The sequence below is a fragment of the Phalacrocorax carbo genome, chromosome 18 (assembly GCF_963921805.1).
Source record: "Phalacrocorax carbo chromosome 18, bPhaCar2.1, whole genome shotgun sequence".
Lineage (NCBI taxonomy): Eukaryota > Metazoa > Chordata > Aves > Suliformes > Phalacrocoracidae > Phalacrocorax > Phalacrocorax carbo.
The window spans coordinates 411,888-434,173 of record NC_087530.1 but is presented as its reverse complement, the minus strand read 5'-3'; positions in this window follow the sequence as shown (position 1 = coordinate 434,173).

Below are 22,286 nucleotides of genomic sequence, written 5' to 3'. Positions count from 1 at the left end.
CTTTATTTGTGGTTTTGGTTTTGGAATTGCATAATGGTGACTAATATTTTCTCAAAACCTACTTTATAGTGTTTACTTAGCAGAATTTTCATGCACTGTACCTGGAAAGTATGAAATGTACTTTGTGTGCTTCCAAAGGGTTGTGAAGCCTCAGGAAGAGGTTTGCCAGTTTATGGAAAGAGAGCAGAGAGTGTTTCTCCTCTCTGGGTTTTTATATGGGCTGGTACAGGTCAGAAACACGTTAGCCAGGAGAGGGAAGGGAAGAGTAAAGTAACAGGAGCTCTCAAAGAAACATAAAAGCATAGAGCGGGCAGATGAACCGCGAGCTCCAGAAGAACTACACACAGATTTTACGGAGGCAAACTCAGTTTAACAAGGCCAAGGACATCAACGCTGTGGCTGTTTACAAAAGAAAAACATATAAATTTCTGTTACAAAAATGAGACTGTCAGCAAAGCTCAGCACTAACATGTCACGGTAGGGCCCTGGGCTCCGTGCCGTTCCCAGACACAGAAGCATGTTCCCAGCATTCCCACTAAGGAGGCATGATCAGGTAGGTTCTGATCATGTCCAAGCCTTCAGCACTCTTCTCACTGGCTGTGCACAGCTCCATCCTAGAAAAGCTCAGGTAGCCTCTGCGAGCTGTTGGTCCTGAACAAAACACTCCTTGGAAGTATGTCAGGAGTTCTTCCTGCATCAGTTATTGCTTAAGACTCTCCTCAAGCACAGGCAGCTCTCTCTATACTTTGAGACTGCTGATTATGTTCCATTTATATTCTAAAATTGTCTCCTACAGATTGAGAGATACACACTGATTCCATTTTTTGTATTGAAAGGTTACAGCCTGATCTAATAATGGGAGCACAGGAGGCGGGGGCCCTACAGTCGCATCTGTGATTTCCTAATCCTGCCCTGGCAAGACTAAGCTTTTGCAGCATAAACCATTCTTAGAGGGCTATTCCTCACTGAATTCTTTTGTTTAACTAGACATAAGTTTGTCAGCGTTCTCACTGTGAGGAACTACTGGCCTAGAGTTTAAGCAAATTCTGTAAAAGCCAACTCTTAGGTAAGATTCCTAAAGACTTCCTATTCCCATAGACCACGACAAAAAAGAGATTGCAAGGTCTGATGTCATCTATGAGTGAGCTGAGACAAGGTATTTGTTTGCCAGAAGCCATTTGTATTGCAAATCCTTCATTATTTTCTTTCTCCTCCAGCCTTCTCTGGCAGCAGCACTCACTGTAGAAAAGCAACTGGAAGAAGCAGGCGATTCTGATAACGTACCTTTCTCAGTACACAATCTGCCACGGGCCTGGATCTGCTCAGCTCTTAATGATGCAGAACTCGCCCAGCATAGACCTTTGGTATCTCTTTGTAACCAGTAATGGAAGTTTAAAACAATAGCTGTATGGGGTTTTTTCCACCCAGTTTGAAGTATCACTGCACTAGCCTGCTCTTTGATGCCCAAGAATGTGCTCACTAGGGTGTGCAATGTCAGTAAACTGATCCAAACATCACCACTCACAAGGACTGAATGCAACAAAAAAGCTCTGGTTCCCATGGATTCCTTGAAGCTGCTAATTATTAAAGATTATCTGAAATTACTGTTCTCTGTTCACCCAATTATTGCAAGTCATATTGCCTCTCAGAGACAAATACTGTAGGAACAGCGATCCCCAGCATTTTTATTATAAAGGTGCTTTCCTTCCCTTGTGACCTGTAGATTTTGCCATTCTTAAATGGGAGTAAGAGGAAAAAATAACAGAATTCTACAGGCTGAAGTGATCACTGAATCATGAAAGGAACTCGTAAAGGGCCTGTGTCAGGCTGCAGTCCACGTGATGGCCAGCGCTTTCCCGGAAAAGGAACAAAAATCTGAAAACCATCAGTAAAAGAGGAAAAAACTGTCATACGTCTCCAAATACGAGGCTGTAGCACTGTATGCTAAATAGAGGTTGCAGGGGGCTGGGAAGCAATTATGACTAGCGGCTGCGAACACAAGAAATGTGACTCAGTGTAATAGAGCCAAGTAGGCACTGGTGCCTGGGCCCCTGGCTGAGAGGCACATTCCTGCACAGGATTCATGAGCCTCTCTCGTCCCCAGAGGTCTCGCCCAGGTCTCTCTGGGTTCACATCTCCAGTATTATGCTGAAAGTTTCCCTCCATGGCTGCATCGGTATATGACTAAAACAAGAATCCAATTAGTCTTTTGAGCAAACAAACAATAATAATAACAATAAGAGTAATAATAGGCGTTATGATGGCTCTGGTAACTACAGCATTATTGGTGCTAATAATTAGTTGCTGTAATTTTAATATAGTATTAGTAGTGTAAATCATTAAATCTGCACGAGAACGTCCAGCAGGAAACCCAGGCAACCAGAAGAAAATCACTTCTAAAACTTCACATCAAATTGATTAACTTTTAAGGCCTGAATTTCTGCTTCCCATGGGGGCTGATATGGGAGAGAGAGAGGTTAGACCCAACTAGATGCTATTGTGTTTCTATGACAACGTGGTGTTTCAAGTAGCCTCTGCCATTACCTATGATTGGTAAAATCACTAGACAGTGTATAAAAGTGGCCAAGAGAAGCAGCAGCCAATAAATGCAGAAAATCCTTAAATCAAAGAGACACAGAAATAAGAGATAGAAACAACCTGTTAGATCATCTTGCTCATTCCCTGAGGCCCTGCGCAGTATTATTAACCGTCTCAAGAACCTTGAAAAATCCTAAAAATTCCATCCAAGACACTTGTAAAAACTTACTGAAGGGGAGAGCAATTTCTCAGGAAGTTATAAAAAATTTTTTCTAATCTGCTTTCAGTAAGTGCTCACGCACTGTACTGAGTATGCATAGGCATCGTGTTTTCCAGCATTTGAGAAACGGGATGCATGGAGAGGTTTCAGGATATTACTTACCCTAACACAACTACGTTTGCCAAAGATAAGACCTCCTTCAGTGTCAGCTATATTCCCCTGAATTCTCCCCTCCCTGCCCCGGAACAGCTTTCTGTACCCTGAAAACAGAAGTATTTTGAAGATCTACAAGAGCCTTTGCTACTGCCTATACATTTAAGCTGGTAGGTCCCAGGTGTCAAACTGATGACCTGCAGCATAAATTTCAAATAGAAAGAAGACTTTTTAGACCAGTATTTGTGTTTCAGTTATAACTCCACACCTACTTTTTTAGTGAAAGGGAAGAGGGGGATTAGACTACCTCGAAACTTGTGAGTCACATGCTTGTGCTTTGTTTAGCCAGGATGCAGCAGCACCTTCTCGAAGCAAATGAAAGCCATGTGTGGTAGCTTCTGACTGCCCCAGAAGTACTGCTGGAGAGTACAGATACTATGTTAATATATAAAAGGAAATGTGAAGTGCAAAGTCTGAATCCTTCATTTTCAAGGCTGTCTCACCCAAATGCAGGGCTGGGAAAAAACCCTGGGGTCTTGGCTTCCACTGAGCACATGACAGCACACAGACAGAGACAAAGATAACATTTTGTCGTCATAAAGCCCACAGTAGCATAGGTTCATCTCTCTCTGTATGTTACTCACGCACTATATACCAGGCCATCAGAATATAGCATAGAAGATAGAGTTGGTTTCAGAGCCCAAACAATTTTATCTCACCCACAATATGAAATAAAAACCTAGAAAGAGGCTTCCCAGCATCTCAGATAATTCAGTAACAGTAATTAATAGGTTGTTTCCATGGAAGACTGTATGTCTGTCACATGAGACCCCCACAGCTGCACTAGTTTTACAATGAGCCAAACGGGCCCAAAGAAACAGAAATAGCCCACTTCATCGAGGGGACGCTTCCTCTGCTCAAAGGCAGCTCTCTCCTCTCCCTCCCAGCCTAACTTCCTACTGAGGACAGTTTTTGACGTGCTTCCTCTGGGCCATAGTTTACACTTGATGAGTGAGACCCCAAGGAAACATTAAAAGCTTGAGTGATTTTGGAGATTTTTGGTAAAGCTGAGAGCTTGCTTTGATGCGTCATGATACTCCAAATGTCTTTTACAATCATATGAAAAAATTCTATGTGAGACAGGCAAAACATTCACAATCAACTGCATCTGACAAAGAAATACAAGTAATTTTGATTGCAGAAATTATCTGCTTTGACTTTCTGAGGCAAATATCAAAATCTGCCAAGCTGTTTACATTGCCTACCATTTCTGTGTACTTCAGCTTCTGTCTGCCTTGTATTTGAAAAAAACCCAACATGTCCCTTGATTACCTCAAAAAAATTACAACAAAAAGGAGGGCAGGGCTCTATTTGAAAAAAGTCAACCGATTATTAAATAATACAGAGTAAGAACCAGATCAACGAGCCAGTGATTTCAAGCAGCCAGCAAGAACATCCTTGAACATACCACAGAGAACTACGATAGGGATCTCCTCCATACGAGAGATCAAGGCACTGATGCCATGCCAGACTTCAGTTTTGCCATGTGACCCATCAGCTGCAAGGAGACAGTCAGATTACAACTAATAGGAAACAGGGAAAAAAGAATATAAAAAGGGGGGGGGGGGGGGAAATCTGCATTTTTCTGCCTGTTTTTTACTCTTATTGCCTGTGCTCGTCCTGACTTTGCTGCGTTACAAAAAGGCAGTCACCAACTAACTTGGAGATTTACAACAGTACACCGTGGTGAAGGTTGCTCTGCTAATTCTAGGTTTCTATATATGGAATTGCCTTGGCGCACAGGAAGCCACAGGGAATGCCCGTACCGTGCAAGTGCCAAAGTATCCCAGTGTGTCGGACCCTGCAAAAGCACACACATTCTACACAATAAAATTAAAAACAATTTTAAATGTGTCATTTAGGTAGCATAAGACTGGAGAAATTTACCTGGTTTTGTTCTCACTACTGCAAAGCATTTGAAGACTTGATGGTGGAAGCCTGGGCCCTTGTATCAGGAGTGATTTGGGCCTAGCAGGCCAAATACTGCTCCTACATAGAACTATGTCACTCCAGAGTAATTTGCTAAAGCCAATGGGGTTAATATATATTTGCTCAGGTTAAGGGACGATAGGTCTCTTCCGTAGGTATTATATGCTGTCTTCATACAGAGATGTGACTGCAAGCACAATTTCATCATCAGCACATATAAATCATAAACAAGTGTTAACCTTTATCCTGGCATTAGATTATTACTGTGCTATGTAACACAGGTAGCCAGGTAGCCACATTTTCTATGTCCATAGCTATATATCTATAGTTATGGGTTAGATATTACACAACATTTGAGAACAGGCTGAACATTGGCAACATGAGGTAGGGGCAGGACTATATCTCCTTGCCATGCTCATCTGCCTCCCCCAGCCTCTCCCTGACTGCAAGAGCTCGGTGATGTGCCAGGGCAGCACAAGGCTCACTCCATTTGCCTGTGGTCTGCACCTCCCGAGTCTCAGCTAGGCTGCCTGGGCAAGTCTCACTCCTTCCCAGCCTGAGCAGGGCTGGCAAGGAAGAGGCCACTCATCCCGCACAGAAAGCTGACAGGAGGATAGTTCTGTAGCTGCTGATCCAAGCTGTTAAATCTGTCAACAATTGGGTGAGCAGGAATAATGCCCAGCAGCTGACACAGAAGTGCTGGCATCTCTGCACATGCTTTGTTTTCTTGAAACCATCTACTGATCACCCTTGGCCTCTCAAGAAAAGAAAATATGACATCTCATCCCATATTTTTACTCCCATATTTTAACCCATCTGCTGTTCTTTCCAAGTGTGGGACCGTCACTATGTTAATGTTCGGGACTGACTCCTCTTCTGATAAAGAAATGTGGTCCTTGAAGCTAGCCCAGGCTGGGATCATGTTACCAGGCCAGTTGCATTCCCAGTGGAAATGAGTCTTATTTTATTTACAGATAAAAAATAAAAAAGTAGTACCGTCTATTATCCCAAGGGCGTTGTTTACATTAATTTAGCAACTGCTTCCAAGGAGCTACAGAGTTCAAGAGCATTGCTAAACAGTGAGAGCCCATCCTGGATTGAGTTACTGACAGAATTACAGCTGACACTAAGAACTGCTTGAAATGTCTTGAGGGGAACTGCAGACAATGGGCTGTATTATTTAGCAGAATAAAGGTGAAGTTACAGGGGATACTTGAGACCAAGGAAGGCAGAGTCAGTGAGTCTACCACAAGCATCAGCTGTGGTTATACTAACAGCTAGCAGGAATCCCAGATCAAGGAAAGGAGTAGTTAAACTCAAAGCCAAGTAAGCCAATGTGCTGAAACTTCAGCAACTTTTATTTTTTCTTCTCCCAAGGTGCAGCCACACATTGGGCCATCACACATAGTCTTTGCATACTGTTCTATCAATCCCTTCCTTTTGCATGAATGAAGTAGTTTCCAGTGCAGAGAATCTCTCCCAGTCTGAAGCTGAATATCTTTCCCCAAAGGCTGAAACTCTAGATAGTCTCAACAATCTTGACACCAGTCCTGCAAAAAGACAGCAGAGGGTACAAACTGATGGGCCCCTCTGGAAAATGGCAAAGCCTGGTATTAAGACCATTCCAAAGAAAATGGTTGGCCTGCACAGCATTCCTGCACTAAACAGCACTTTGAAGACAGCATTTTATCCTCTGGTAACAAAGGCTGGGCAGCACTGATGCAGATTTCACCAGGAGAAGCTCATTGCAAGCTTCTTAGCACGGTCCCGGCTCATCACCGCTCCCACAAGCCTGACACGCTCCATCGTGGAGAAGTGCAGGACTGCAGGGCTGCTGACACTTGTGCTGAGAAGGGTGGGGAACTCACTCCAAAGCCATCCTTCCATACTCTAAATTCATGTGCCACAGGCACATTCATTCCCCTTTTGAATTCACATGGAGTAAATGGTCAAACCAGCAAGAACGTTTCCGATGAGGGAACTCCAAACTATGTGGAAGTGAGCTTCCATGCTCACATGCTACAAGTCTTTGCAGCAGGTTTCTTAACTCAGTCTCTGTGAGAAAGAAAACGTAAAAGCACCGCAGAGGCTGTTTGACCACTCCCTGTTAAGCAGCATAGGTTGAATTCCAAATATGTATAATCATTAGTACAAAAGATGGAAAAGTGTTTGAGTTAGTCTTTAAAAAACACAGTACATTCATGGTATTTCACAGGCAGAAAATGAGAATAAATTTGTCAAAGAAATTATTTGCTGGAAATTATTCTCTAGAGTCTTCATATTAACTAAAGAAATCAGGCATAAAATGCAAAAACGGAATTAAAATATTTAGTTCAGGTTCTGATACCAATGTTTATTTACCATGGGGATACTTTACAATTCTCCCATTTCAGTGGATGTGGTGAAATTCCTTTCCAAGCCAGGTGTGGTATTTTCTTGACAAGTATCAAGTGGAAGTAGTAATATGTTATCAATAGTGTTGAATGAATCTCCTGCCTGTAATTAGCTGTTAAAGCATAAAAGTCTTGTGCTCTGCTAGTGGGAGAGGTTTATTGCATTGTGGGTAGGGACAGTGGTCAGATTTTTCCCATTTCACACATACATGTAGCTCTCAGCTAGATATATCTGCACTTGGCCGTTCTGTGGAGCACTATATGAAATTTAGTCGGATGAGTTTCTTTTACTGCCCCCATGTCAGGGCAGTTCTCAGCCTCTTGAGAGAACCTACAGAGAGCAGTAAAGCCCAATTGTCCAACCAAGCTCAGCAATTGTGTCAAAGCACTATCAGGGGGTCCAAAATCATTCTTCACTCAGTGTTTCTTATGAGTAGTTACTCTCTAAAACTCTTCTCCTTTACTGCATATATGCACCATTACTATTCTAGCACCGCTCAAGACTCCTGAGCAGAAACAAGAATTGCCTAAATGATAATGCCGTTGCTTACTTCAGCTGGGGCATGAGCTACAAACAGCCAGCAAGAGCCAGCAACCTGCCAGAAGTAAGTACATGTCCCACAACACCTCAGCAGAGAGTGCAATAGCAGGTAATGTGATCCCATTACAAATTAGTTTATTCTCTGCTTACTGGCCTGATAAGGAAGCCACAAAAAAAGTCTCAAAACTGCAACTTTTTTCGTTTGCACAAAAGAGCATTTCCAAAAAACGCAGAGATGGAGCTGAAGATTGAATTCCAGAACTGTCAGAATCAAGTAGGAAGCTGTCTGTTGTGGCTAGATTACTCTTTAAACAGGTCTGTGTGTAAAAAGCTGTCTGTTCCTACAGCTTTTTGCAGTAAACCACAAAAGAATAAATTTGCACTAATAACCGTAAGGGTTCAATTTCCACCCGCATATGTCATAACGCTTATAGCTAACGCTGCTAGTTTCTTTTAACTTTGTGGCCCTCAACCTCTATCTGTAATACAAGCAAAACCCAGGCCAAACAGAGCAGGCTAAGGATAGATGGATAAGACTGAAGGAACCTCCAAATCCATGCAGTCTACCCCAAGTCTGACTTTTCACCTCACTGGAATGTCTCTATTAACAGCAATTTCCATATTAATGTCTTAGCTGAATGGTGACCGTCCCATATTCACAAGCATAACCTGTGCTGCTCCTCTGTACCGTGGCTTCAGCTGCTTTAGCACTGCCTCAGCCTCATCCATAGGATGAACAGATACCATGGTTTTTCACACAGACTTTGAATTTGCACTGCAATGCCTGAAATTCAGGGATTGGGCTCCAGCAGATGGGCACTGGTAAGTGCAGAATCTTCTATTTTGAACCTAATTTCTACGCAATTTTCAATCTGAAATGTCACAGTCCTAGTTCCCATATTGTTCTGTACTATGTTCTTTGTCAGTACCCCAAAATACATGAGAGGCCTTTGTAAGTAAAAGTGGCTCTGTCCCGGGAGTCTCGTTGTCAAATAAGCTTTACTGCCAGCCAGAAGCCATGCACAAGAGCAGCCCCTCTTGGTAATGCACTGCACTTGTGCTTCATATGGCTGCTGGATCCTGGAGCAAGGCCTCTCCTCTTCAGTGGTACATGAGGGAGGCATGCTTCTGGTAGCCTTTCCCAGGAACCTCACATTGAAATTTATTTTTTCTTGGAGGCCATAGAAAATGTGGGCCGATTTTCTTCTGTTTTCTGCACAAAATACTGGTAGGAGATAGCAATAGGGAGAGTCTGCCCTGATGACACCCGACTACACCTGCTGCAGCTGAATCAGGCTGTGAACCTGCACCACCTGCTATTGATATTGCACAGACATGAAGCATACAGGCAACTGGCATAACCCCTCTGCCAGCCTCACCTGCCACGGCCTGTGAATGGGCAAAAAGCTCACTTTCAAGCACATAGGCTACGGTCAGAAAGGCCATCCTCACCCGCAACACCAGGGAAGAAGGTGTAATTGTCAGCAGCAACTAAACTATTATGCTCCTAACTGCTGAAAACCCAGCCCTGCATGAGCTGGGAGCAGGGTGATTCCCTTCAGACATACTTCCCCTGTAGCTGCGCTTCAGCAGCGGCACCATTTCTCTTTGTAGATCAGCACCCCTCCATTTGATTCCTCCCTGCCCTTCCTCTTTCTCCTGCCTTTTCCTTCCCCACCTTCCCACAGCAGGACTTGGCTCTGACAGGACTCTGCAGGAAGGCAAGAAGGAATCCCTCCTCCCCTCCATGAGCAATGGGAGATCATTCCTCACGTATTTCATTCCATATTATTTTGACATCCTTAAGTTAAAACAAGATCACTTGGCACTTGGGCCAGCAAAGCAGCATCTCCCTTTGATCGCAGGTCACTGCACAGCTCCTGCTGTGCTGCCTCACAGTTTGTGTTCAGTAGCTGTGCTGGGAGTGTACCGAAAACAACTCCGATTCCAGGCAGTGCACAGTACAGATGGTCCTTTGCAGAAGTCACACACCGCAATGAAAATCAAAGAGAAACAACGACAACAAAATCTCAGCCACACAGAGTGAAAGGCTGCTGATATTGACTTTACATTTCTGCAGCAAAACAAAGCAAAAGCCCCAGAATGTTTTGCCTTGCCAAAAACACTCAGATCTAGTATTTCTGCCTTGCCTAGCCCAATACTGTCCAACTGTAATATTTTTACATAGAGACTGGTGAAACAGCGACTGGTCTGAACTCATACACCTCATATCTGTTACAGAACCCTGTGAGTGACACTGAAGAGTTTTCCCTCTACCTTCTGGTAATTCAAAGCAGTATTTGACATTTTTGTATGGAAATCAGAATTGGGCAAAACATTCGGGAGAGCTGGCAAGCACCATGTGCCGCAGCCCTGGCAGGATGGGCAGTGGCTGTGCTGCAGAAGCGCAGATTATCTTTACAAAATAAACAGCTGCGCTCGAGCTCAGGCCCAGCAACCTGAGAGTTTGGTCAGAGGCTCCCTCAGCCTTCCTGCCTGACTGCAGGCCGACACGAGCAGTGAGGGGAAACGTGTGCAGGGGAAGACCCGAGCTGCCATGGCGTGAAGCGTAGCGGGGACGCGTCTTGGGAAACACTCAGAGGCCCATGATGGCGTAAAACAGTCGCAGAAGCTGTGGCCTGACCCGGGCCTGCTCACAGACACCTCGCTGAAAGAGCCGCTGATGCTGAAGGGCAGCAGCCACCAGCCTCGCCGCACCGCTCCTCAGCGCTGGAAGGCAGCGCGTCCTGGGCTGTCTGCCACGGCACAACCGTGAGCCGCCCCCAGCACACGGCTCCTGCGCCGCCCCGCCGGCCTGCTCCAGCCCCGCTCCGGGACGGCCCAGGTTTTTTGGTAAATGGAGAAGATATTTTACTCCTTCTGTTTATTTACACACAATTGCTTGACTAGGCCAACCCACTGAGATCAATCTTTATTTACCGAGACAACCTATCTATTCAATACATAGGTCTCATGGAAGACAGCAGGGCTGGCCACTGCAAATCTGTGCTGCTATTGTGGTGCAGACTACCCCCTACCATACCCGCAGAAAACCCTCCAGATTTAGCGCACATGTTCTGGCATGCCATCTGATCCAAATTAGAGCAGGCCTGCGCTGGGTTCCCTTGCTCAGCACTGAATTCCAGCTGCGGTAAGCCACTAACGCTGTTACACCTAGTCTCTAATTTGAATGCATTTTACATTTCAATATATTATGTCTGAACGTTAAAAATTTCCACAAGAGGTGGATTTTTTCCTACTCCATCAAGTCAACCTGCAGTGCAGTCAGCCTACAGAAAGCCAACCTTTGATACAAGTTCTCTCCTCTCCTGCCAAGGCCTACAGGAGCAGAAGACACACTGGAGGGGCGGGCGGCCGCCGACGCGGGGCCTGTCTCTGCCACCAGGGGCACAGGCCCCCTCAGCGGTGCTTCTTAGAAAAACTGTTGTTGTAACAAGGCATTTTGTCAAAAAGGTTATTCTGATGAACCTTAATTTTTCTGCCAAGGTTTTTCAACTCCAGAGATGAAAACTTCCATAGAAAAGCTTTCATTTTAGAATTTTTTCATTTTGAACATTTTAAAAATTCCTTTTCAATGTTTTATAGGGCCCACTCATTTTTTTATTAGCTTTTTTGTTTTTTTTTTTAAACAGATTTCATAGCATGTTAGTAGAAGTAATGTGCAACAAACTACCATCTGCGGGGCCTATAATGAACTAATTTGGCAATCAACCTGACCCTGGAAAAAAAAGTTATTCTTTTAATTAGAAGTAAATAGCAACTGTCTTTAATGCTTTTAAAAAAAAAAAAGGTTTGTCTACTTCATTGCATCGTTATCACATCCTCAAAAACAATCAAAAACAACACAGAGAGACAGCTAGAACACCTGTGTGACGTTTTAGAGAAGGCAGCCCACCCTGAGGCTTTGTGGGCCTTGATGGACACACAGGAGACCCAGGACTGTCCCATTCAGACCAGTTTTCTGTAAAGATTAGTAGCACCTCTGGAGCTGGATCTCCTGGAGTTGCACACCAATGTCACCTTTCTCCAACATGTCGGGGATGGCATTAAGATTACTTAACCAGGTAAAGGCTTCCTCGCCACTTTCAAGGCGTACGTGGCCCTCTTGACAGAGACTAGATTTCAAGTATTGTTATGCCCTGGGAAGTTTTGTTTTCTGTGGCCACAGACATTCTTCTCTTACCATCATCCCTTCTGGACACCTACCTTTTCAACAAGCCCATGTCTTTCAGTTTGGGATCGTTGGTGTTAGACAGCCTTTGAGAAGTTTCCTGGTCCGCTGGCCACAGCGGCTCTTCCCTGCTAGAGAGCTCTTTGTGTTCATTTCGCCTCACTGCCCACCAGCGCTCCTGAGCGCTCAGCAGGTCACTCCTGGGACCCGGAGGCCCTAGGGACGCTGGCAGAAACTCTTCTTGCTTCCTCCGCCTCCAACCCACCAGGACGTGGTTGTTCATAAGTCAAAGACTCTGCAAATTATGCCAGCCCTTTGAATTGTGGAAAGGCTGAAAGCACCGAGGAAACACCTGGACTGGCTGATTTACAGGTGCAAACTGATTGCCTATGTGACTTCAGAAGCAGATTCCACACACCCAGCAGTCTGAGAGCCACAGGTTAGATTTTAATAACCAAATATCCATGCCCTGCTCCGTGGAAAGTTCTAGACACAAAGTCTAGGTAAGATACTCAGAGCTTAACTAACACACACACTTCCAAATTTATCTGCAGGCTGTATGGTAGGAGTAGCTCCACCAGCACTCTCCTGCGACACCTTCTCCTCCCTGCCCAGGGCACATAGCTGATAAGGGGTCTGTAGTGCAGATTAGCGTCTGCATAAATAGCTCCACAAGGTGCCTACAGTACCAGATGAAATTAAGATGGAAAAGCAGTCTGTACAAGGTCAGCTTTTTATTCAAGCCAAATAAATATTAGTGAGGAAGAAAGGTCAAAACCAAGGTAAGTAACAGGATAAATAACTGCCCATCTTCACAGAAGCTAAGGGCAATTTCAACTTACAAATTTCAGAACTTGTCTTGGATGACAATTAGGCTTAACAAAGGAAAACAGTGAACTTCAGAGGAACACAAGCCAAATGTTAATCGCACCATGCTTATCTAAAAGTAGTTTGTTTTCCTTTCAGCTGCCCCCCATGCCCTCATTTAGTAGAAACCTGGTATTCCAGACAAGGAAAATATCTGGTGAGTTGAGTCTCTCCCCATCTACAGCGAGGAGCTCTACTCAGGCTCTGGTCAGATCTGAAGCTGGACTGCTGAGAGTAATACTGACAGCAAACTCACAGAGTCCTGTTAAGCAGCTTTCTTGTCTCACTTGGCATCAGGGTGGATTCACATCCTCCTGTTAAGGACATGCAGTAACAACACAACTGCTTCTGTCTTTGGAGAGTGCTGTTGCCCCAGAGAATGTTCTTGTTCACCTGCAGATGAAGTAACATGCAGCTAGGTATTTTGGAAAAGGTTCAAGAAAGAAAATCCTACACCAATGACTACAGCTTTTGTTTGGGTTGTGCTGGTTTTTTTTTTTAATGTTTGACACAGTCTAAAAGTTCATCTCCAAATATGACATGCAAGAAAAGAAGCAAGCACAAACCACATTCCTGAGTATTGTTTCCACCATACTCAGGGAACAAAGGGACAGTCTTACCAGGGTGTTGAGGCACAGCAGCCACTCACCTTAGCATGAGCACAGCAAACTTCCTGGGGCAAAATCTGAGTTAGGATTCCCAGGAAACTCTGAAATAGAATGAAAGAGCATCAGGCAGAAACATCAAATGTAGTTTTTGGAAGCTTGTTTAAAAATATGCCTGCAGACTTAGAAGTCAGAGATAGTATCAGCTACACACAGCTGATTACACAGCATGCATATTTTGGAGACGACATGATGCAGATTAGAAATGCGGCAGGTGTCAAGAAGTAGCAAAGGCCAGCTGCTTGCTGAGGGATGGGAGCCAAGTGTGACAGCATGGCTGGCCAGTTAGAGACTTTTTCAGCCAGAACCTGTCCTAGGGTACCTAAGCGAGGCGGGTGGAGCAGGACAAGCCCAAGGATGGCAGCCAGTGTCAGCAAAGAGTCCAGACCATCGGGCAAGCCTGTGGTGAGGAGGCTGGTCCAAGGTCAAGCCACAAAATCAATCTACAGGTCAGGGCCAGGTTCAGTGAAGGTAACTTGCACCAGAAACATACTTCCATCTGCAGATTTCCTAGCACAAGATACTTCCCACATTAGTTAGATTAATTTTGGGAACCTAAAAAAGGGGAAAAAGAAATCACCCCCAAAATGAACAGGTTGTGTTTTTAAAAATGCGGGATAAATCACCCCCAACTCAGCCCTCACCTCACTCCAGTCAGGGTGAGGGGAGAATGGCCAGCATGAACTGCACATAAAATGCTGAGACAATGGCCAGATCCTGCAAAGCTTGGAGGGACAAGTACCCAGATAAAAGGGATGGTATCTCAGAATACTTCTTTCCACTGCTCCTCACCCATGCCTGTAGGTACCAGCTTTGCCAGGGCTGGAGGGGGCTGAAAGGACTCATTCCAGCACGAGGACTTCCCCGAGCACTGTAGCTCAGCATAGTGCTAAGCCTGCCGTGTGTGTGCCAGACCAGCCCGATCCAAACTCATGTCATCTTTCCAGTCCCTAGACTCCCACGATGCACGCCATCTGCAGCAGCACTCGGCGCAGTCACACGCAGAATGAATCCTCCCTCCTTATGCAGCTCCCTCTGCAAAGCCAGTGCAAAAGCCCCTGGAACTGCCAACTGAGGAGGTGTGAGGTGAAGCACAGGAGCTGCCCGTTCAGCCAGATACCTTCTCCAACAACCTGCTAAGTGGAGAAAGCACCCATCTCCAATGCCAGCTTCTTTGAGTTTGCAGGTGATTGGATCTCTGCTTCAAAAAGAAAATGACAGCTGTTTTGTTCCCTCACTCCAGGTGAATACCGCAGCTTTATGCTCAGCAGACGCGCAGGAGGGAAAGTGATTTTTCCCTGACAGCAAGGCCAGAAGAAATGCAGAAAATGTCTCTTACTAAGCAGCTTACTGGTTAAACCTGAGCAGAGCCTCCAGGAGAGTGAGGCCAGCATAGGGTGGGTAGTTCACTGAGGTGGGGAGAACACGGTATCAGCAGCAGCTGCTTCTCCTGATACCAAGATGAGTCTCTCAACATTGGGCTGGCAGGTTTTATAACAGCAATCACAACAGTGAGAGTGATGCAAGCCTAAGAAATAAGGGGATAGGGCAAATACAGGGTTCTGGTTTCTGTAATTGCAGGTAAGCAAACTATAAAAATAATAGTAATTTTGAATCAAGACATTAAATAAAAGAGATAATATTTAAATCATAAAAATGTGGCTGTTGAAATTTTACTTGAACACTATAATGAAATCTCTGTGACCAGTAGCTTTTGTTGTATGTCTGCCAGTTATTCACATTGATCTGCTAATAACAGGATATGGAATGCTTTTCATCATCAGAGAGGCTGCAGTTATTAGTCAACCTTGGGGTTGCTGGTTCAGTTCATTATTCTCAATTATGCTAATGAAAAAGCTGATGTGCAGAAATGAGGCTGTTGATTTTCCTGGGTTTGCTGGAACCCAGGAGTACCAGGCACCTCCCCAGGTTTTTGCTCTTACCAACTGCTCTTGCCGAGCTGGTCAGAATGTCCTGGATCCATGGACAGGAAACAGGGGGTGCTTGTTTTCTCAAAAAGGTAAAATAAGGTCTAAACCAAGCCAGACCCATGTATCTTGAACAGTACCTCTACCCCACCTGCTGTTTTTCTAAGCTATACAGTGGAGTTTAGCTAGGAAGCAGCTGAAACAAAAATAGCTAAGTCAAAGACCATTTGTTTTCTTAAAACCTTCCCTGGTTGCAGCCAAAATTCTTTCAATTGAGCTAGCTGTTCAGGTGCCTTTGTGGGATCGGGATTAAAGGAGTGATCAGGTGGTCAGCAGCTCTGAACTTCATTCCAAAGCTGGTCACTAGCAAGGGTTCAGTCTTTGGCTCGTTCACCTCATCCCATGAGCTGAGCCTCAGAACAAAGCAAACAATGCCAGCTGTCTACAGATGGTGTTCAAAAAGACATCGCATTGAACGGTGCGGGTTGCTCGCAACAAGAGATATTGCATCATGAGCTTCATTTGGTCCACTGAGTAATAGCCATACCCTGTCACCGCTGGGCAAGGGGGCAGACAATAACAACGTGAAAATAAGTCAGTAAGAAATACAGGTAAAGAAATAATTTTATTTTGTGGCATTCCTATCAGCGGGTTTAAGACAAGTCTTTCTACCTGCCCTGTTTTGAATCCTGTTAAACTGGCAAAACCCAAAATAAGGCAGATAAATACATAAGCTTAGGCAGTCATGCAGAAGAAAGCACATTTTGGGACGTAAAATGTGGGTGAGAGAGAGACCCTCCCAGACGCCGGGTTTCTGCAGTGGGCATAAGCTGCCGTGAGAAAGGTTAAGCGTAAGATATATGCAGGTGCCCTGGTAAGGGCCGGTGGCAAACCTAACGGCAACGCGTCCTCCAAGTCTGGCAGACAGTGCCACAACTGAGCTCAAGTCAAGAAGCTACTCTTCTCTACCAACCATTTCAACAGCTAAGATCTCTTTCATTAAAAATATTTCATTTATTCCCACATTAGAACTTAATCTTCCCCTACAGATTCTTTCTTAGAGCTGTTCCTATTTGCATAATTAAAATGAGGCTAGTAGAGTCTTTTGTGTGGTGTGCCTTTTTTTTTTTTTTTTTTTTTTTTTTTTTTTTTTTTTTTAATAAAAGGCAGGGGCACCACCTAACGGTGAGTTAGAACCCTTGGCTGTTTCGTTCTGCAGTTGGCTAGGTATTATACCAACACTGACACTACAGATAGCACAGGCAAAATCGAACTGTTTAATCGTGTTTGAACTGTCAGTTACTAATCCTGAACATTGGCAAGATTGATCAGGGTACCTTGTACTACACATAATCCCACACACCCTCAGCCCCTGCACATAACTGGTCTTAAGAAGAAAATATAGCAAAGAGGGTTTATGCTAACTGTATGTTAAATTAAACTTAATTTCTTAGAAACTAAGTTATTCTAGTGCAGGAGGAAAAAAAAAATAAACGCTGACTATAGTCCAGGATTTGTAGTGACATTCCAGCCTCTCCCTGCTGAGCAATATTTCAACTGGAGACCTGCAAAGGGGACAGGCACAGGTCCTCTGGTAAGTCATATTAAAAATTTTAAATGAACTTCAAAGCAGGTGTTTATCTTGATAAATTTTTTTTTCTCGTGGGCTCCTAAGTTTAGCCCATAGATTTTGCTTTCTGATGTCACAGTGAAAACAAAGAAAAAAGAAAACAGTTAGTGAAATCAGTGTGTCACTTCTCACTGCAAAAAATTGCATTTTCTGCTTTCTAAAGCCACTAGGAAATCAAAAATACACACTCACCAGTCCTGAAGTCCCTAAAGGTGTAGAGATTGCATGGGAGTGGCGCTTTTGGGAACTCCAGCATATTTGGGGTTGTTGATTACAGTTCATGGTAATATTAAAGTACCGTCTAGATGAGCATTCTTCACACTGATGAATTCAGCAGAGGAAAACACTTAACAGCTCACCAGTTTCACTGCTGTACACGTAAAGTGTTCGCGGACGAGCAGGTAGCTAAAGCATCCACCACCCAGGGAGAGGACCAGCCAGGAGAACCCTGCCTAGGTCAGCCTTGCTCCAGAGCGCGCGCTGGCTAGGCTGTGCAGAAGGGGCACAGGAAAGGCAAGTGCAGAAGGCTTAGATCCTGCATTTACAATATATGGTCAGGAAAGGACCACGGGAGGCTGCATGTCTAGGACAGTAGCCCTGCTAAGCAAACGTTACAAAATTTGCAGTCCAGGCAGCAGCCACCCGCTTTCACTCACGGGCTCACACAGGCAGTGTCGTGCCGGACGCAGAGCAGTGCTGTTACTGGCAAATGCCATAACCCTGTGACCCCGAAGTCGGGGTCACAAAAGCAGGAAGAATGAGAAATGAGCAAAAAACTTAGAAGCATCCTTAAAGTCCTTAGAGGTTGACCAAAGGAAACAGCAACGTTGTCGCTGGTTGGCCAAAGAAATGCGAGCACCCGACTTACCTCAACACTGGCACAAGCAAAACAGAACTGCAAAGTGTTTTTTAAAAAGGAGAAGGGATTAAAAAAAAAAAGCACAGATGCTGCCAAAGCTGGTGTGTGAAATAAATCTTCTCTGCATAACAGCTGTCACCTACAACCCCAGCTTCTCAATGCCCGCTTCCTCAGATGCACAGGGAAAGAAGGAAAGGAGACCTAAACTCTGTACCGTGCTGTCACCACTGTGAAGTTGGACAAAGGCAATGTTTTTAAAATAAAAATTGGACTTATTATTCAAATAAAACTTCATTTGAAAAGTAGTTCTCAGTAAATCTGACAATTATTTAATATTTTATTTTTAATTCAACTGTAATTATGTTCTTTATATTACATCCAATATTTTTCAGAATCTACTAAAGCTATATACTTGAAAAAAACAATATCCCAACTATGTATGATAGTTGTGACAATTTTAATCATATAATCAATCTGATAGAAGTTAGCAGAAGCCTCTTATATATGCTGTGCTTCCCTAAGACTGCGGGAATTGTTGGGTTTAAAAAAATCATAATATTCTGTATCAAATGCAGCTGCATTTCACACTATGGGTGAAATGTGCGCATGCAAGTGTCTCTGATATTTACGTTTAGGCTAGGTGCGAATTCAACGTGGAACAGAGAGATTCAAATTCAGACTGTGCAATGGCATCATACATTAAAGAGAGGGAAATATTAGCCCAGGCTTTGGTGGGCCATAACAGAGCACCTGCATCTGAAGCCACGGAGTGTCAAAGGACAGGGTACGCCTATTACATTACGAGAGATTGACATTACGCATATTAACTATACAAATCTCAGAGTTAAAGGAGGAACATTTACTTTACACAATGCCTAAAGACAAAGTGTGAAACTCCAACCCAAGCTGATTAATGGTCTCTAGAAGCCACAAGTTCAGAAGAAAAAGCCATTGTTTTGTGTTGGTAAGCAGTACTGTGAGGTTACTAGTTCTTGTTCCTTCAGTCAGAACTGGTCTCACACTGCAGAAATTTGCATTTCATTGTTTTCCTCAATACATAGGCTACAACAGAATAAACTGATTTAAAACCTTGCTTTTAGTAAGGTGCCGTCCTCACAAGTGTCAAAGCCTGTTTACACCTGCACAGAACTACATGTGGTTAAGTAGCTCGTACGGGTTGGGCAGGATCAGGCAGGCTCCTCTTGCTGTGTACCAGCATAGTGAGATCCTGTTCTTGCCCCAAGGAACCTTAGTTTGAAAGTAAGCATCCAGACTCCCAAAAGTACCTTGACTGCTTTAGTATGGAAATCAAGCTTTCTAACACCTCATCCTTTTTCAAGGTAAACCTATCGATTAGGGTGACCTGGCATAGGAAATGTTACAGGTCCTGTGTTTCTCTGTACCTGACTTGTCTTAAGCAACTGGCACCCTCACTGTATCATCATGTAAGCAGCTAAGGGAAATTCAGGACCTAACCCAGTCTAATGCCATACACTGCCTTGCCTCCCTGGGTAAGCGGCACCCGACTGCATCCGTCGCAAACCAGGAGGCTGCTGTCTCTCGGGCTGGGCTAGCACGGCAACTTGAGAAGCTCTGACAGTAGCTGCCTGTCATTATTTTTCCGGTGAATAGAAAGCGCCCTGTCCCAAGCACTTCCAGCCCTTTTGCTTTTGTGGTTGGTCTTACTTGTAACATCCCGAGCAGCCATAGACCAAGAACTCCCTAGTCCTTGTTATTGTTCACAGTGTCAGCAATCTCCCCTGCAGATAGTGCGCGGCAAGGATGGGAAGGGGGGGGAAAGCATTTCTCGTGCTTCTGTGAAATCCAAATACCTGTAGATTATGTGTTTGGAGGACTTTCGAAACTATAACTAAGTAAGTGTAATGCAGATCAAGATATTTAGCAGCAGAGCCTGTTCCAAACATGGACAAAGTGTGGAGCAGGGAGAGACAGACGGTGTAAAGAGCATGTTCTTCTAAGTTATCTAGGAGGGAATTTATTCTGTGCACTCTTCCCTTCAGCTTTAGATGAACCACTGTTTTATAGCATGCTCACGGGAAACGCGGAGATTCCTCCCTTTTCTATGGAAGTTGTGAGGCACAATTCATTTCATGCAGCTTTGCCAGGTCACTACACACAACTTCACAGGACAGTTTGTCCCACTTTGAAGTGCCTCTCCTTGGGAACTACGAGGAAACTCATACAACTAACCTAACTATTCCGTCAGTAAAATCAAACAAAAAAAAAAGGGGACCTTTAGGTTTTTGCATGAAAGGCTTTGGGTCACGGTTTGGAACTTGGGAACTTGGTTTCTTAATAGTTTCTTAAAAGTGCTTATCAGAACTTTGAAAAGAATTATCTCTTCTCCTTATGCTAACTGGGCAAGTGTAACTCTGGGCAAGCTTTCAACATGTGTAAATGTCACTAGTACAGCTGTGGTGGATTCTTCACTTGTACCAAAACGCTTCTTACACAATAGCCTTTTTCCACCCATACGCCTAGACCAGCTTTAGCTTGTCATCTTTTCATAGACATTACTCTGCAATTAACTTCTCCCTGTTGTGTGTGAGGTGTGGACAGCTTCTATCAGGATTGGTAATCCTGCACGAATCTCTCTAAACATTTGTTCATTTTCTGATCATTTCAGTGCCTCCCTGAAAAGCAATCCCCCATCAACCTCATTTACTTAGCATGATGTGCCAAGGAAGCACTTTCATTCTAACGTAGCCTCAAATTCATAACAAAACTTTAAATTTTCTTTTTCTTTAAATGTTACAGACTATTTCATCTCTAAGTATTACACTGACAAAAACAGCTGGGAAGTTTCTGTTGCTTTCTTCTTTGGCTTCAGAGACCTACTTGTCAACCAAAAGTAAAAAAATGCCGTAACCACCTATTATTGCAGCAAGCAAGTGCTTCTGGAGCATAGAGCTAGCGCCACCGTTACTGCCACTAAGCATGTCTGATCGGCTTGCTTTCTCACAAAGCCGCCTTAGTAGCCAGGTTAAGACGGTTACTGCCTGCTCCAACAGACAGAAGTATGGTGTACCTCTACCAGCTTTTGAAAAATGCCCAGCTTTGCTTGTTTTATTTGGCAAACAGGGACCTAACCTGATTTCAGCCTCAATAAAGCAGAGGTGTGGGCAGCTTGCTCTCTTTTTGGAAGAGGACGTGGGGACCCTTGACCTGATATGACCTTCACTCTAATGCTTTTTTATAGCTTAATATTGCAAAACCAGTTTGGACTTAATGAATTGTTTTTACTACAAACAGGGTGTAAAAATCTGCATGTGACCTGCCTGCACTGCAGCAGCAGGCAATGCTCTTCGCTGCTGCAGTGGTCAACTCAGGTTAGGTCACAGCAGGTCAGCAAATAATCTCCAAAGTATTGAATAATTTAAAGGGTAATTCAGTGGTCAGCAAATGTCAGACCTTTATAATTCCATAAATCATCTCTCCAAATGATCTGTAAATTGCATTAAACAATGAATTTTACAGTTTCCCCATTGACTGCCTGTCCTACATAAATATGGATTTGAGGCAGGTAATTGTACACGTTCCAATTGTTCTGATGATTTATATGACAAGGAAGCCAAGGTGACTATTGTCACTTGCATTCAAAACAATGTGTAACAGTTTCCTACCAAAAGATAAGTCAACAGGACGCCATCTCATGAGCACAGAGGCTCGCAGAGTGTGGGGTGTCCTTAAGGATTCATTGGGAACAGTTTGTACTAGATGAGCTTCATTTTAATTTCTTGATTGGCTTTGAAAAGTAATGAAGAACCTTAAAAGCGTTAAAATAATGAGCTGCATGAGTTCTATAGACTGTGAAATGGGTTCTGTCAACTGCACGTTTAATACTGAACTGAATCTGAATTTTAGAAGTATTTTTAATATATATATATATAATTTTGATTTCCTAAGAAGTTTCTACTGAGCATGCCCAAAGTTATGTAAAAGTTTCTTCTAATTAATCTTCTCTATATTGGTTCTTTAAACATCTGAAGCGATCATGTTATTTTTCTGTGCTTTCTTCCAAGTAAATTAGTCTCAACAAGTTACTGTGCAATGTCAGGGATATTGGGATACAGACAACGAATGGGCAAACTCAGTGATGCCATTCCCAGCTCAAGCAGAGTAAAGGTGCCAGCCTCCCTGTCTCCTGTGGCCCTAGGCTACGCACGTTATTTCAGTCCAACAGCCAACATGCTAGCCTTTTACATCTGATCAAGGCAGACATAACACACCTATAGCAGAGTTTCCTCACCCCAGAAATGCCTATTGGGCAGCATAGAGTCACTTTATGGG